The following is a 17,664-nucleotide window of genomic DNA, read 5'->3' as shown; positions in this document are numbered from 1 at the left end:
CCAGGGTCCTGGGATCAAGCCCCTCATCGGGCTCTCTGCTCTGCAGAGAATAAAGAAAAAATCTTAAAAAAAAAAAAAAATGTTTTTAGTCCAAAGAAGGTAAAATAGGGTCTCTGTCATCAGGTCCCCTAATTTTCCTTTTGCTTTGTAGAGCCCCAGCTGCCAGTGGGACCTGTGGGTGCTGGAGGAAAGCCCCAGAGCCCTACTGTAGTTAGGCTGGGCCCTACTCTAGTTAGTCTGACCTCCCCTCAGTACCTGTTTTCATCTTCTTTACTTCCTAAGGCTGGATCTAACCCCTTTCTTCTCTGCTTCCCACTCTGGTGAGATGACTTGGGCATTTCATTCGTGGAGAAAATTGAGAGTATAAAGTTCTTACTCCCTGTAAGTGACCATTTCTCCGTCTCACTGTCCTTCCGTGTCTCCCCAGACTCAGAATGAGATGCTTCCACCTGGGCTTCAGACTCCATCCTTCCCCATCTGATGTCTTGCTTTCTTGACTAGACAAAATCTCTTGATTTCTTCTCCCTTTAACTCCTCCCTCTAGCCATAAATACATATAAGCGTGTATAGATTTTTTTTTTTTTTTGGCTGCTAAAAAAGAAAAAACAAAACCTCTCTTAGTCCAAATCCCTCTTAACCCCTCTTAACCCAGTTTAATTGCTGTCCAAATTCTTCTGTCCCTTTTCATTTAAAGTCCTCTTTTCTTTTCTTTCCTCCTCACTGGAATCTGGCCTCTGGTTTTCTCTTGAATGACAGACCTGCTTATGACTTCTCCAGTTGCTTAAATCCAGGGGAATAAAGCATGAAATAGTTACAGTTACAGAGGTAACCATTATGAAAAAATACTTTGCTTACGTAACAAAAAAATGTATATCAAACGGATCCCAAACAAAGTGCATCACATAGAGAAAGCGAAGACTTTCCACACAAGCCTTTGAGAGAAACCACCATTGTGACTTTTGACTGTGTAAATTAGTTTTTGTTTGTAAGTTTTTTAACCACTGTATAAATGGAATCCTATGGTGTTCTGTGTCTTGCTTCTTTCACTCAACATTGTGTTTGTGAGATTTGTCTGTATTGTTCTCATTGGTCTCTTCAGCTTCTTATATGAACAGACCATGGTTGATCTACTGTTGGTGGGCATTTTGGTGGTTTCTAGTTCGGGACTGTTACAGACAGTTCTGATATGAACACTCTGTTGTGTGATTTGGTAAGTAAATTACACATTTCTGTTGGATCCATACCTTGGAGTGAAAGTACCGCATCATAAGGTGCTCATGTGTTTACTTTAGTAGATATTGCCAAAGCGGTTTCCACGGGATTATGTCAATTAGTACCCCCCACCCGCAGCATCTAAGGGTTCTAGTTGCTTCACATTCTCTTCAACACTCAGCTGCTACCATGATGCCTTCATTATTGAGAGTTTATGGATGCTTTTACATTTGATAGGGATAGTTCTTCTTCTTTTTTTTTTTTCAGTTAGCCAGCATATAATACATTGTAAGTTTTTGTTGTAATGTTTAGTGATTTATTAGTTGTGTATAATACCCTGTTCTCATCACAATACGTGCCCTCCTTAATACCCATCAGGTGGTTACCCCATCTATCCACCCCCTCCTTTCTGTAACCCTGTTTTTTTCTCTGCTTGTTTGCTTTTCCATATGAACTCTAAAATCTGTTTGTTTTGTTTGTGAGTGGTGGTGGTGGTAGAAATAGGGAATCCTGTTGTTTATATTGCGATCCTTTTAAAATCATGTACTAACTTGGGATAATTGACATCCTTATGTATCTGAAACAATCTAAAAACATAGGTTGCATTTTTACTTGTTAATGTGTACCTTTTCCTCTTGAGGATTCTTCTAAAGATTTCCTTGTATAGGTTTTTCATACTTTTTGTTTAGTTTATTCCTAAGCATCTTACCTTTTTACTGTAAAGAGAGTGTTTTCTATCTTCTAAACATTTTTTTTTTTTTTGGTGTATTTTAAGTTACTGATTCTGCTATCATCAGTTTTCTTTCCTATTGCCTATTAAGTTGTCTATTTGTAATAGTTTTTACTGTTAATTTTTTGAAGTTTTCAAAGTGTAATAGTATACTAACTACTTGAATATAGCTTTTTTTTTTAAGATTTTATTTATCTATTTGACAGAGATCACAAGTAGACAGAGAGGCAGGCAGAGAGAATGGGGGAAGCAGGCTCCCTGCTGAGCAGAGAGCCTGATGCAGGGCTCGATCCCAGGACCCTGAGATAATGACCTGAGCTGAAGGCAGAGGCTTTAACCCACTGAGCCATCCAGGCATCCCTGAATATAGCTTTTTAAAGTAAGTTTTAAATTTTAATTCCACTAGAGTTAACATACGGTGTTATATTAGTTTCAGTTATGCAATATAGTCATTCAGTAGTTTCATACCTCACCTTATGCTCATCATGACAAGTACACTCCTTAATCCCCATTACCTGTTTCACCCATTCCCCACCCACCTGTCCTCTAGTAGCCATCAGTTTGGGCTCCACAGTTAACAGTCTTTTTCTTGGCTTCTCTCTCTCTCATTTTCCCTTTGCTCATTTGTTTTGTTTCTTAAATTCCACATATGAGTGAAATTATGTATTTGTCTTTCTCTGACTGACTTATTTGACTTAGCATAATACTCTCTAGCTCCATCCATGGTGTTACAAATGATAGGATTCCATTCATCAACTGATGAACACTTGGGCTGCTTCCATATCTTGGCTATTGTAAATAATGCTGCTATAAACAGCATTTTGAATTAGTATTTTTGTATTTTGGGGGTAAATACCCAATAGTGTGATTACTGGATTGTAGGGTATTTTATTTTTAAATTTTTGAGGAACCTCCATACCATTTTCCACAGTGGCTGCACCAGTTTGCATTCCCATGAGTAGTGCAGGGGGATTCCTTTTTCCCCACATACTCACCAAAACTTGTTGTTTGTTGTGTTGTGTTGTTGATTTTAGTTCTTTTGACAGGTGTGAGGTAATATCTCATTGTAGTTTTGATTTGCATTTCTCTGATGATTGATGTTGGGTATCTTTTCATGTGTCTGTTTGCCATCTGGATGCCTTCTTGGTGAAATGTCTGTTCATGTCTTCTGCCCATATTTGATTGGATTATGTGTTTTGGGGGGATTGAGTTGTCTAAGTTCTTTATATCTTTTGGATACTTACCCTTGATCATATGGATCATATGTGTCATTTGCAAATGCATTCTTCCATTCTGTAGGTTGCCTTTAGTTTTGTTGGTCGTTTCCTTGCTGTGCAGAAGCTTTGTATTTTTTTTTTTTAAAGATTTTATTTATTTGACACAGAGAGATCACAAGCAGGCAGAGAGGCAGGCAGAGAGAGAGAGAGGGAAGCAGAGCCTGATGCGGGGCTCGATCCCAGGACCCTGCGATCATGACCTGAGCCGAAGGCAGCGGCTTAACCCACTGAGCCACCCAGGCGCCCCCAGAAGCTTTGTATTTTTATGAACGTCCCAGTAGTTTATTTTTGCTTTTGTTTCTCTTGCTTCAGGAGACCTACCTAGAAAAATGTGGCTAAGGGCAATGTCAGAGACATTATTGCCTGTGCTCTTCTAGGATTTCTAAGGTTGCCATTTTCACATTTAGGTCTTTAATCCATTTTGAGTTTATTTTTGTGTATGGTGAAAGAAAGTAGTCATTCTTTTATTTTTATTTATTTATTTATTTTTAAAAATGTGCTCCACAACCAGCATGGAGCACAATGTGGGGCTTGAACTCACGACCCTGAAATCAAGACCTAAGCTGAAATTTGGAGTTGGATTCTTAATTGTCTGAGCCACCTAGGTGCCCCAAGAAAGTAGTCATTGCTTTGCATGTAGTTGTCCACTTTTCCCAATGCCATTTGTTGAAGGGACTGTCTTTTTCACCATTCCGTATTTATTCCTCCTTTATTGAAGATTAATTGACCATATTGTGGGTTTATTTCTGGGCTTTCTATTCTGTTCCATTGATCTATGTGTTTATTTTTATGCCAGTACCATACTACTGGTGGCATTATGACAGCTTTGTAATGTAACTTGGTCTGGAATTGTGATCTCTCCAGTTTTAAGATTGCTTTGGATATTTGGGGGTCTTCTTTGGTTCCATACAAATTTTAGGATTATTTGTTCTAGCTCTGTGTAAAATGCTATTGGTATTTTGATAGGGATTGCATTAAATCTGTAGATTGCTTTGGGCAGTATAGACATTAAAATTTTTTAAATTTAAATTCAGTTAATTAACATACAGTGTATTATTAGTTTCAGAGGTGGAATTCAGTGATTCAGCAGTCTTACAGAATACCCAGTGCTCATTACATCACATGCCCTCCTTAATAGACATTTTTTTTCAAAGATTTTATTTATTTATTTGACAGAGAGAGAGAGAGATCACAAGTAGGCAGAGAGGCAGGCGCAGAGAGGAGAAAGCAGGCTCCCCGCCAAGCAGAGAGCCCAATGTGGGGCTCGATCCCAGGACCCTGAGATCATGACCTGAGCCGAAGGCAGAGGCTTAACCCACTGAGCCACCCAGGTACCCCTCCTTAATAGACATTTATCAGTATTTGTTCTTCCAGTCCATAAACGTGGAAGGTCTTTCCTTTCTTTGGGTCGTCTTGAATTTCTTTCATCAGTGGTTTATAGCTTTCATCGTAGGTCTTTTACCTCTTTGGTTGTTTATTCCTAGGTCTTTCATTGGTTTTGGTGTAGTGGTAAATAGGATTGTTCTCTTAATTTCACTTTCTGCTGCTTCATTATTAGTGTATAGAAATGCATCAGATTTCTGTCATGGATTTTGAATCCTGTGACTTTACTGAAATCAGTTATCAATTCTAGTAGTTTTTCAATAGAGCCTTTAGGATACTCCTATATAGTATCTTGCCATCTGCAAATAGTGAGAGTTTACATCTTCCTTACCAATTTAGGTACCTTTTATTTCTTTTTGTTGTTTGATTGCTACAGCTAACACTTCCAGTATTATGTTGAATAAAAGTGGTGAGAATGGACATCCCTATTTGCCTGACCTTAGGGAAAAAGCTCAGTGTTTGCCCATTGAGTATGATGTTCACTGTGGGTTTTTCATGTAAGGCCTTTATTATGTTGAGGTATGTGCCCTCAGAACCTACTTTGTTATTGTTTTGGTTTGTTTCCTGGTTTTGTTTTTTTTTTAGAGAGAACACATGTGCGAGTGGGGAGGGGCAGAGGGAGGGAGAGAGAAAATCTAAAACAGGATCCATGCTGACATGGGACTCTCACATTTCTGAGATCATGACCTGAGCTGAATTCAAGAGTTGGATACTTAACCGACTGAGGCACCTGTAGTGCTCCTGAACCTGCTTTGTTGAGGGCTTTTATCATGAATGGATGTTGTACTTTGTCACATGTCTTTTCTGTATCTATTGAAATGATCATATGGTTTTTGTCCTTTTTCTTATTGATGTGATGTATGACACTGATTATTTTACTAATTTTAAACCACCCTTGCATCTTGAGATTAAATTCCACTCGATCATGGTGTTAAATTCTTTTTTAAGGTATTGTTGGTTTTGGATTGCTAATATTCTGCTGAGGATTTTTTGCTTTATTTATTTATTTATTCTCAATATAGTGCATACCCTCCCCCATGTCCATCACCCCGCCACCCCATCCCTCTCACCCTGCTCCCCTCCAGCAACCCTCAGTTTGTTTCCTGAGATTAAGAGTCCCTTATGGTTTGTCTCCCTCTCTGGTTTCAGCTTGTTTCATTTTTGCCTCCCTTCCCCTGTGATCCTGTTTTGTTTCTCAAATTCCTTGTATCAGTGAGATCATATGATACTTGTCTCTCTCTGATTGACTTATTTTGCTTAGCATAATACTCTCTAGTTCCATCCACGTGGTTGTAGATGGCAAGATTCTGGCTTTTTGGTGGCTGTGTAGTATTCCATTGTATATATATATATATGTGTATACACACACACACACACACACACACACAAACACATATACGTATATATACCATATCTTCTTTATCCATTTATCTGTTGATGGACATCTAGGCTCTTTTCATAGTTTGGCTATGGTGGATATCGCCACTATAAACATTCGGGTATACATGTCCCTTCAGATCACTACATGTGTATCTTAAGGGTAAATACCCAGTAGTGCAATAGCTGGGTAGTATAGCTCTATTTTAAACTTTTTGAGGAACCTCCATACTATTTTCCAGAGTGGTTGCACCAACTTGCATTCCCACTAACAGTGTAGGAGGGTTCCCCTTTCTCTGCATCCTCACCAACACCTGTTATTCCCTGACTGGTTATTTTTAGCCATTCTGACTTGTGTGAGGTTGTATCTCATTGTGGTTTTGATTTGGTATCAAGTGATGCTGAGCACCTTTTCAAGTGTCTGTTGGCCATTTGAATGTCTTCTTTGCAGAAATGTCTGTTCCTGTCTTTTACCCATTTCTTGATTGGATTATTTGTTCTTTGAGTGTTGAGTTTGATAAGTTCTTTATAGATTTTGGATACTAGCCCTTTATCTGATATGTCATTTGCAAATATCTTCTCCCATTCTGTCAGTTGACGTTTGGTTTTGGTGACTGTTTTCTTTGCTGTGCAGAAACTTTTGATCTTGATGAAATCCCAGTAGTTCATTTTTGCCCTTGCTTCCCTGGCCTTTAGTGATGTTTGTAGGAAGAAATTGCTGCAGCTGAGATCAAGAGGTTGGTGCCTGTGTTTTCCTCGAGGATTTTGATGGATTCCTGTCTCACATTGAGGTCTTTATCCATTTTGAGTTTATTTTTGTGTGCAGCGTAAGGATGGTCCAGTTTCATTCTTATGTATGTGGCTATCCAATTTTCCCAACACCATTTATTGAAGAGACTGGCTTTTCTCTCTTGGACATTCTGTCCTGCTTTGTTGAAGATAAGTTGACCATAGAGTTGAGGGTCCATTTCTGGGCTCTCTATTCTGTTCCATTGATCTATGTATCTGTTTTTATGCTAGGACCATACTGTCTTGATGATTATAGCTTTGCCATAGAGCTTGAAGTCTGGAATTGTGATGCTGCCAACTTTGGTTTTCTTTTTCATGACTTCTCTGGCTATTCAGGGTCTTTTCTGGTTCCATACAAATTTTAGAAATATTTGTCCCATTTCTTTGAAACAGGTTGATGGTATTTTGATAGGGATTGTATTAAATGTGTAGATTGTTCTAGGTAGCATAGACATTTTCACAATATTTATTTTTCTAATCCATGAGCATGGAACATTTTTGCATTTCTTTGTGTCTTCCTCCATTTCTTTCATGAGTACTTTGTAGTTTTCTGAGTACAAATTCTTTGCCTCTTTGGTTAGATTTAGTCCTAGGTATCTTATGGTTTTGGGTACAGTTGTAAATGGGATCAACTCCTTAATTTCTTTATCTTCTGTCTTGTTGGTGTGTAGAAATGCAACTGATTTTTGTGCGTTAATTTTATATCCTCACATATTACTGAATTCCTGTATGAGTTCTGGCATTTTTGGAGTATTTTGGGTTTTCCACATAAAGTATTGTATCATTTGCAAAGAGTGAGAGTTTGACTTCTTTGCCTATTTAGATGCATTTCTTTCTTTCTTTCTTTTTTTTTTTTTTTAAAGATTTTATTTATTTATTTGACAGAGAGAGATCACAAGCAGGCAGAGAGGCAGGCAGAGAGAGAGAGAGGAGGAAGCAGGCTCCCTGCCGAGCAGAGAGCCCGATGCGGGACTCGATCCCAGGACCCCGAGATCATGACCTGAGCCGAAGGCAGCGGCTTAATCCACTGAGCCACCCAGGCGCCCTAGATGCATTTATTTCTTTTTGTTGTCTGATTGCCAAGGCTAGGACTTCTTGTACTACGTTGAATAGCAGTGGTGATGTGGACAGTCCTGCTGTGTTCCTGACCTTAGGGGAAAAGCTCTCAGTTTCTCCCCATTGAAAATGATATTTGTTGTGGGTTTTTCATAGATGGTTTTTATCATACATTGTGAAGAGTTTTGATCAAGAAAGGATGCTGTACTTTGTCAAATGCTTTTTCAGTGTCTATTGAGAGTATCATATGATTCTTGTTCTTTCTTTTATTAATGTATTGTATCACATTGATTGATTTGCAGATGTTGGACCAACCTTGCAGCCCAGGAATAAATCCCACTTGGTCATGGTGAATAATCCTTTTTTTTTTTTTTAAGATTTTATTTATTTATTTGACAGATAGAGATCACAAGTAGGCAGAGAGAGAGAGAGAGAGAGAGAGAGAGAGGAGGAAGCAGGCTCCCTGGGGAGCAGAGAGCCCAATGTGGGGCTTGATCCCAGGACCCTGAGATCATGACCTGAGCCGAAGGCAGAGGCTTTAACCCACTGAGCCACCCAGTCACCCCTAATCCTTTTAGTATACCTATTGGCTATTATTTTGGTGAAAGTTTTCACATCCGTATTCATCAGGGATATTGGTCTGTAATTCTCCTTTTTGATGGGGTCTTTTGTCTGGTTTTGGGATCGAGGTAATGCTGGCCTCATACAATGAGTTTGGAAGTTTTCCTTCCATTTCCATTTTTTGGAACAGTTTCAGGAGCATAGGTATTAATTCTTCTTTAAATGTTTTGTAGAATTCCCCTGGGAAGCCATCTGGCCCTGGGCTCTTGTTTGTTGGGAGATTTTTGATGACTGCTTTAGTCTCCTTACTAGTTTTGGGTCTGTCTAGGTTTTCTATTTATTCCTGGTTCAGTTTTGGTAGTTTATATGTCTCTTGGAATGCATCCATTTCTCCGATATTGTCAAATTTGCTGGTATATAGTTGCTCATAATATGTTCTTATAATTGTTTGTATTTCTTTGGTGTTGGCTGTAATCTCTCTTTCATTCATGATTTTATTAATTTGGGTCCCTTCTCTTTTCTTTTGGAGAAGTCTGGCCAGGGCTTTCTCAATCTTATTAATTCTTTTAAAGAAACTGCTCCTAGTTTTATTGATTTGTTCTACTGTTCTTTGGTTTCTATTTCGATTTCTGCTCTGATCTTTATGATTTCTCTTCTCCTGTTGGGTTTAGGCTTTCTTTGCTTTCTTTCTCCAGCTCCTTTAGGTATAGGGTTAGGTTGTGTACTTGAGACCTCTCTTGTTTCTTGAGAAAGGCTTGTATCGCTATATACTTTCCTCTCAGGACTGCCTTTGCTGTGTCCCACAGATTTTGAACAGTTGTGTTTTCATTATCATTTCTTTTCTGAATTTTTTCAATTCTTTAATTTCCTGGTTGACCCATTCATTCTTTAGTAGGATGCTCTTTAGCTGCTATGTATTTAAGTTCTTTCCAACTTTCCTCTTGTTGAGTTCTAGTTTCAAAGCATTCTGGTCTACAAACATGCAGGGAATGATCCCAGTCTTTCAGTAATGGCTGAGACCTGACTTATAACCCAGGATGTGATCTATTCTGGAGACTGTTCCATGTGCACTAGAGAAGAATGTGTATGCTGTGGCTTTGGGATGGAATGTTCTGAATATATCTGTGATGTCCATCTGGTCCGGTGTGTAATTTAAAGCTTTTATTTCCTTGTTGATCTTTTGCTTAGATGATCTGTCCATTTCCGTGAGGTGGGTGTTAAAGTCCCCTACTATTGTTGTATTATTGGGATGTGTTTCTTTGGTTTTGTTATTAATTGGTATATAATTGACTGTTCCCATGTTAGGGGCATAGATATTTAAAATTGTTAGATCTTCTTGTTGGACAAACCCTTTAAGTATGATATAGTGTCTTTCCTCATCTCGTATTATAGTCTTTGGCTTCAAATCTAACTTATCTGATATAAAGATTGCCACCCAGCTTTCTTTTGATGTCCTTTAACTTGGTAAATTGTTTTTCACCCCCTCACTTTAAATCTGGAGGTGTCTTTGGGTCTAAAATGAATTTCTTGCAGCCAGCATATTGATGTCTTTTTTTTGTTGTTGTTGTTGTTGATGTTTTTTAAATCCATTCATATACCCTGTGTCTTTTGATTGGGGCGTTTAGCCGATTTACATTCAGGGTAACTATTGAAAGATACGAATTTAGTGCCATTGTATTGCCTGTAAGATGACTGTTACTATATATTGTCTCTGTTCCTTTCTAGTCTATGTTACTTTTAGGCTCCCTCTTTGCTTAGAGGACCTTTTTCAATATTTCCTGTAGGGCTGGTTTGGTGTTTGCAAATTCTTTTAGTTTTTGTTTGTCCTGGAAGCTCTTTATCTCTCCTTCTATTTTCAATGACAGCCTAGCTGAATATAGTATTCTTGGCTCCATATTTTTCTTGTTTAGTGCTCTGAATATATCATACCAGTCCTTTCTGGCCTGCCAGGTCTCTGTGGATAGGTCTACTGTCAGTCTAATATTTCTACCATTGTAGGTTACAGACTGGTTTCTGAGCTACCTTCAGCATTTTTTCTTTGTCACTGAGACTTCTAAGTTTTACTATTAGATGATGTGGTGTGGACCTATTTTTACTCATTTTGAGGGGGGCTCTTGTGCCTCCTGGATTTTGATGCTTGTTTACTTCCATACAGTAAGGAATTTGCCCGCTATAATTTGCTCCAGTATACCTTCTGCACCCTTCTCTCCTTCTTCTGGGTCACAATTATTCTCATATAGTTTCATCTTATGGTATCACTTACCTCTCACATTCTTCCCGTGTGATCCAGTAGTTGTTTATCTCTTTTTCTCATTCTCAGCTTCTTGATTTTCCATCATTTGGTCTTCCATATCTCTAATTGTCTCTTCTGCCTCATTTATCCTAGCAGTGAGAGCCTCCATTTTTTATTGCACCTTCCTAATAACCTTTTTTATTTCAACTTAGTTAGATTTTAGTTCTTTAATTTCTTCAGAAAGGGATTTTATTTCTCCAGAAAGCGTTCTTTAGCATGTTCTATGCTTTTTCAAGCCCAGCTAGCATCTTTACAATCATCATTCTGAATTCTAATCCTGACATCTTACTAATGTCCATATTGATAGGGTCCCCAGCAGTCTGTCCTGCCTCTTGTTCTTTTATTTGAGGTGAGTTTTCTGCCTTGTCATTTTATCCACAGAAGGCTAGATGAATGAGAGAACAAAATGTTAGAAGGGTAACAACAACCCCAGAGAAATATACACTAACCAAAACAGAAGAGACCCGAAATCAGGGGGAGAAGAAAGGGAAAAAAATATGATTAGGCTGATGAATAGAACAGAGCCACACACTTGATTTTGGGTGTGTTTTGTTGTGTCAAAAGAAACTGCCTGTCAGAATTTTAAAGAAGGAGAAACTTACTTCTATATAAAAATAATGATAAACCCAATAAGGGATGCAATATGACTGTAAAGATGAAAATTAAAGATTTTTAAAAAGGAATTGATAAGAAGTTGGTTGAACAAAGAAAAAAAAAGAGAGAATGTGATTAGGCTGGAGATTGGATGGTTTTTTTTACTTCTATGTTCATGAGGGATATTGACCTGTAGTTCTCTTTTTTGGTGGTGTCTTTATCTGCTTTTGGTGTCAGGGTGATACTGGTCTCAAAGACTGAATTTGGGTTTTCCTTAATCCTCTGTTTTTGGAGTAGTATGAGACTAGGTATTAACTCTTCTTTAAATGTTTGTCACATTCACCTGTGCAGCTCTCAGGTCCTGGACTTTTGTTTGTTGGGATTACTGACTCTGTTTCTTCACTAGTTATCAGCCTATTCAGATTTTCTCTTCCTGCTTCACTTTGGTAGGTTATAGGTTTCTAGGAATTTACCCATTTCTTCCCGGTTGTCCAGTTTGTTGGCATGTGATTTTTCATAATGTGTTACAGTTGTTTTTATCTCTGTGGTGTTGGGTGTTATTTCTCCTCTTTCATTTGTTTCTGTGTTTGAGACCTCTCTCTCTCTTCTTTTTTTGCCTTTAAAAATTTTTTTTAAATTTAAATTTAATTTAATTTAATTTTTTTAACTTAATTATTTGAGAGAGTGAGGGAGAGTGGGAGAGAATTTCAAGCTGACTCCCAGGTGAGCATGGAGTGTGATGTTGGGCTCAATCTCACAACCCTGAGATCGTGACCTGAGCTGAGCTGAAATCAAGAATCAGATGCTTAACTGACTGAGTCACTGAGGCACTCCTCTCTGTCATTTTTAAAATTTTTAAAATATTTTATTCATTTATTTGAGGAAGAGCGAGCGGGAGTGTGTGCAGGTTGGGCGAGGAGCAGAGGGAGAGGAATAAGCAGATTCTACACCGAATATGGAGTCTGACATGATTAGTCCCACCACCCTGAGATCATGATCTGAGCCAAAATTGAGAGTTGGATACTCAACCGACTGAGTCACCCGGGTACCCCCCGCCTCCTGACCTTTTGAAAAATGAATTTGGCTCGTAGTTGATCTTTTCAAAGAACTGGCTCCTGGTTTCATTGATCAGTTCTATTGTTTTAGTTTCTACATCATTTATTTCTATTCTTAGCTGTATTATTTCATTCCTTCTGCTGATCTGAGGTTTTTTCTTTTTCTAGCTCCTTCCTGTGTAATGTTAGGTTCTTTATCTGAGAATTTTCTTGCTTCTTGAAGTATTGCTATCAACTTCCCTATTAGAACTGCTTTTGCTGCATACCCCAAATTTTGGACTGTTGTGTTTTCATTTTCATGTAATTTTTAATTTCTTCTTTGATTTCTTGGTTGACACATTTGTTGTTTAATAGCATATTATTTAACCTTCATGTATTTGTGTTCCTTCCAGGTTTTTTTCTTGTGGTTGATTTTTAGTTTTAGAGTGTTGTGGTTGGAAAAGGTGCATGATCTGACTTTAGTCTTTCTGACTTTGTGACTTTGTGGTCTAATATGAGATCTGTTCTGGAGAATGTTCCATGTTCACTTAAAAAGAATGTGTATTCTGTTTTATGGTGGAATGTTCTGAATATATCTGTTAAATCCATCTGGTCCATTGTTCATTCTAAGCCACCGTTTCCTTGTTGAGTTTCTGTTTGGATGATCTGTCCATTGATGTAAGTGGGGTGTTAATGTGTCCTACTATTATTGTGTTACTGTTGATTATTTCCTTTATGTTAGTAGCTGTTTTATGTATTTGGGTGCTCCCATATTGTGTGTGTAAATATTTACAACTGTTGTAGCTTATTGTTGGAGTGTCTTTATTATTATAGTGGTGTCCTTCTTTGTCTCTTGTTACAGTCCTTTTTTGTCTTTATGTCTGTTTTGTCTGATTTTAGGTATTGCTACCTCAGCTTGCTTTTTTTTTTTTTTTTTTAAAGATTTTATTAATTTATTTGACAGAGAGAGATTACAAGTAGGCAGAGAGGCAGGCAGAGAGAGAGAGGAGGAAGCAGGCTCCCTGCTGAGCAGAGAGCCCGATGTGGGACTCGATCCCAGGACCCTGAGATCATGACCTGAGTTGAAGGCAGCGGCTTAACCCACTGAGCCACCCAGGCGCCCTCTCAGCTTGCTTTTGACACCCATTTCCATGGTAAATGTTTCTCCATCTCCTTACTTTGAATCTACAGATAGCCTTAGGTCTGAAATGACCTTTTTTCAGACCCAAGATAGCCTTAGGTCTGAAATGGCCTCTTGTTGGCAGCACATAGATAGGTCTTGCTTTTTTATCTATTCCATCACCATGGTCTTTTGATTAAAATGCTTAGTCCATTTACAAAGTAATTATTGATAGGTATGTATTTATTGTCATTTTGTTACTTGTTTTGTAGTTCTTTTAGTTCTCTGTTCTTTTCTTGCTCTTTTCTCTCACAGTTTGCTGGTTTTCTTTAATGATATACTTGGATTCCTTCCTCTTTATTCTTTGTATATCTATTACTGGTTTCTAATTTGCGGTTAACAAGTTTGTATATAGCATCTTCTGCATATAGCAGTCTATATTAAGTTGATGGTCACTTAAGTTTGAATGCATTGTGTACTCCTCTGTCCCCCATGTTTTAGGTGTATGGTGTCAAATTTTACATCCTTTTATTTTGTGAATCCCTTGACTGATTTTTATGGAACTATTCATTTTTATTGCTTTTGTCTTTTCTGCTTTTCATACTCTGACTTATCGTTTCTTTTCCACCTTTAATATTTCTGGCACAGCTTGTTTAGTGGTCATGAACTCCTTTAGTTTTTGTTTGTCTGAGAAACTCTTTATCTCTCCTTCTATTCTGAGTAATAGCCTTGCTGGATAGAGTATTCTTGGCTGCAGATTTTCCCCTTTTAGCACTTTGAATATATTATGCCGCTTTCTTCTTGCCTGAAGAATTTCTCCTTAAAAATCCACTAATAGCCTTATGGGGTTTCCCTTTGTATACAATGTCTTCTCTTGGTGCTTTTAAAATTTTTTGTTGTTACTGCTTTTTGCCATTTTAATTACTGTGTGTCTTGGTGTAGACTGCTTTATGTTGATTTTGGGAGGGAGGGGTGCATTTCTGTACCTCCTACATGTGGATATCTGTTTTCTTTCCCAGATTAGGGAAGTTTTTAGCTATTATTTCTTCAAATAAATTTCTGGCCCTTTTTATCTCTTCTGGAACTGTGTCATGTGAATGTTATTATGCTTGATGGAATCACTGAGTTCTCAAAGACTGTTCTCAGTTTATGTAAATTTTCCCTCTCTTGTTAACTCAGCTCAGCTTGGTTACTTTTCATTTCTGTCTTCCAGGTCATTAGTTCATTCCTCTACTTCATCTAGCCTGTTATTTATTCCATCATCTTTATTTTAAATTTCATGTATTGTGTTCATCATCTTTGACTGGGTCTTTTTTATCTCTTTGTTAAGGGTCTCACTGATATCCTGCACTCAAGTCCAATGAGTATCTTTATGATGTTTGGATTCGCTATCAGGGGTATTAGTTTTTTCTGTTTCACTTAGGTCTCTTGCTATGTTTGTCCTGTTCTTTCATTTGGGACATAGTCCTCTGTCTCCTTATTTTGTCTAACTCTGTGTTTCTTTGTGTTTGGAGTCAGCTCTGTCTCATGGTCTTGAAGGTAATGGCCTTATGAGGAAGAGGTCCTGTAGTGCCCTTCTGTGTAGTATCCCTGTTCCCCAGGGTCTGGTACTTCAGGGAGTATCTCTTACATGTGCTGCCTGCTCTTCTATTGAGTCCTGATGTCTTTTTCCTTCAGTCCACTTGTCTGCAGAGGCTGTCTTTGACTGTTGTGGGTGGTGTTTCATCCCCAGCAGGGGTGGGAGGGTGGGGGTGTATTTTAACCAGGTGTCTGCTGGTCTGCTGGCAAATTGAGACCTGCTTTTGTTGCCAGAACTGAGGTACTGGAGAATGTGCTGGTGGGGAGATGAGTAGGTGGGGTTTGTGTCAGTCTTCTGGGCGACTGAAGCAAGTCTGGGATGGATGAATCCACTGAAGCATGGAGGAAGCAGGGCTTGGTATAAGCACGTTAGTGTCCACACTGAGCTGGTCCCTTCAATCGCCTTGTGTTTATGCTGGGGGTTTGGGGGAGGGAAATGGTGCATGATAGTTTCTGGAAGGGTGTCGTGTCCCCTTGATCCCTACCTCTCTGGGTCATGCTCTGAAATAGTAAATCACTCTCCCTCTTGTTTGCCCTCATTGTTTTTCAAATTGCTGTTTCCAGGCTGTATGTCCATCTGGTGTTTGTTGTGTTGTCCTTAAGGGTGGGGACTCTGCTTCCTAAGGCCCTTTGGGCTCTCCCAGAGTCCAGCCCTCTAATTTTTAAAATTCCAGGCTTTAAGTTCTGCTGATTTTAAGAATGCAAAAAAATCCAGCCCCTTTCAATTTCAAAGCCAAATACTATGGGGAGTCATCTTCCCTGTGTGGGCTTCTCAGCATAAAAGTCTGTTTTTCTTCCTTCCCCAGCCACTGGCTTCCTCCCGACCATGGTTGGCCATGGTCTGTTTCTCTCCCAACTGTGTCTGTGTCTTTCCCACCTTCTTTGTCGTGTCCTATCCTTTACCTTTAGTTGTGGAATTTGTTCTTCCTGTCTTCAGATTGCTTTCTGGGTTACTTACACTGATGTGTTATCTTCTTGTATCCATGGGATAAAGTGAGCTTAGAGTCCTTTGACTCTGCTGTCTTTTCCACATAATGATTACATGAAATAGTTCTGTCTTTTCCTTTGCAGTTATTTTATGCTCTTTCTTTCTGTTGTCCAATTGCGTGTCTGTAACTCCATATTTTGTCAAATGCAGTGATGAGTAATGGTTGTGATTGTGGGCATACTTGTCTTATTCCTGATTTCAGAGAATGTAATTAGTGTTTTCTAGTTTTATCTTTTTTTCATGTAAAAAGAGAGCTTCAACTGTTTCTTATTTTAATTTTTGTTTTTTGTTTACTTGTTTTTTCTTAAATCAGGGATTCGTTTTGAAAATCTTTAAATGCCTTTGAGCATTTATGGAAATGATTTTATTCCTGGATCTGTTTATAAATCTTAATAGATTTACTAATATCAAGTTATACGTACATTCCTGAAGTAAATCTTATTTGTTCTATTTTGTTACTATTTCCTTTTGGATATTTACATCAATATCATATGATATTAGGTGTTTTTTTTGTTTGTTTGTTTGTTTTAGGTATTTTAAACTCAGTTTTTTTGGTGTCCGTAGTGTGCTTATTTTTCATATATTCGTCTACGAGGGCTGCCATAACAAAATACCAGAGACTGGATTGCATACACAACAGACACTCATTTTCTTACATTTTTGGAGGCTAGAAATCCCAGACCAGTGTTTCAACAGGCTTCATTTCTGATGAAGCTTGTCTTCCTGGAGTGCAAACGGCTATTGTCTTGCTGTGTCCTGATGTGGCCTTTTGTCTGTGTGTCAAGGAAAGAACTCTCTAGTGTCTGATAGAACTGGTGTCATCATAAGAAGAGAACAGATTAGGGCACCACCCTTATGACCTCATCTAAATAACTTTAAATAGCTCCTTATGGACTCTGTTACCAAATGTAGTCACATTGGGGATTAGACTTCAACATATGAATTTGGGGTGATGGTTCACAAGTCTTAAGTGTCATTAAAATAATCTGCAGATTTTCTTTTTCTATGCTCTGAAATTATTTAAATGGCAGTAGAATTATTTGCTTTTAGAGATTTGGTCGAAAATTTCCTGTGATATTGAATTGTCAGGACCTAGTACTTTTTTTTGTCAGGGAGGAGTGGCTTTTTATAGCTTCCCCTGTTCTTTAATGTTATTGGCTCTTTATTCTTGGGGGTCAGGTTTGGTAATTTTTTCTTTAATTATCTATTTTTTCCAGGCTTTCAATTTTATCTGAATAGGGTTATCCATAGTAGCCTCATAAGATGAGTGAATTCTATTAGCGTGGTTTTCTCCTCTGACATTTCTTGTTTTAGGTGTTTTTCATTCATTTGTATTCAGGTATAGTTGACATACAGCATTATATTCGTTTCAGGTGTGCAACATAGGGGACAACTCTGTACATTATGCTCTGCTCCCCATAGGTGTAGCTACCATCTCTCATGACAGAGAGCTATTCCAATACTTTTGACTATATTCCCTGTGCTGTACCTTTAATCCTCATGACTTATTTATTCCAGACTGGAAGCCTATACCTCCCACTCCTTGTCACCCATTTGGCCCATTCCGTATACCCCTCCCCTCTGGCAGCTACCAATTCTCTGTATTTACAGTTCTGTTTCTGCTTTTTTGTTTGTTTTATTTCTTAGACTCCATGTATAAATGAAAACCTAT

General features: G+C 38.3%; 1 protein-coding gene across 1 annotated transcript in view; it reads left to right on the top strand.

The window, feature by feature from the left end:
• PCCB (propionyl-CoA carboxylase subunit beta) overlaps positions 1 to 17,664 on the top strand; it is a 106,911-nt gene that overhangs the window by 51,799 nt on the left and 37,448 nt on the right. The window lies entirely within an intron of this gene.

The sequence above is a fragment of the Neovison vison genome, chromosome 6, assembly GCF_020171115.1.
Source record: "Neovison vison isolate M4711 chromosome 6, ASM_NN_V1, whole genome shotgun sequence".
In the NCBI taxonomy this organism is placed as follows: domain Eukaryota; kingdom Metazoa; phylum Chordata; class Mammalia; order Carnivora; family Mustelidae; genus Neogale; species Neogale vison.
The sequence above is the reverse complement of the archived record's forward strand: the minus strand, read 5'-3'. Positions and strand labels throughout refer to the sequence as shown.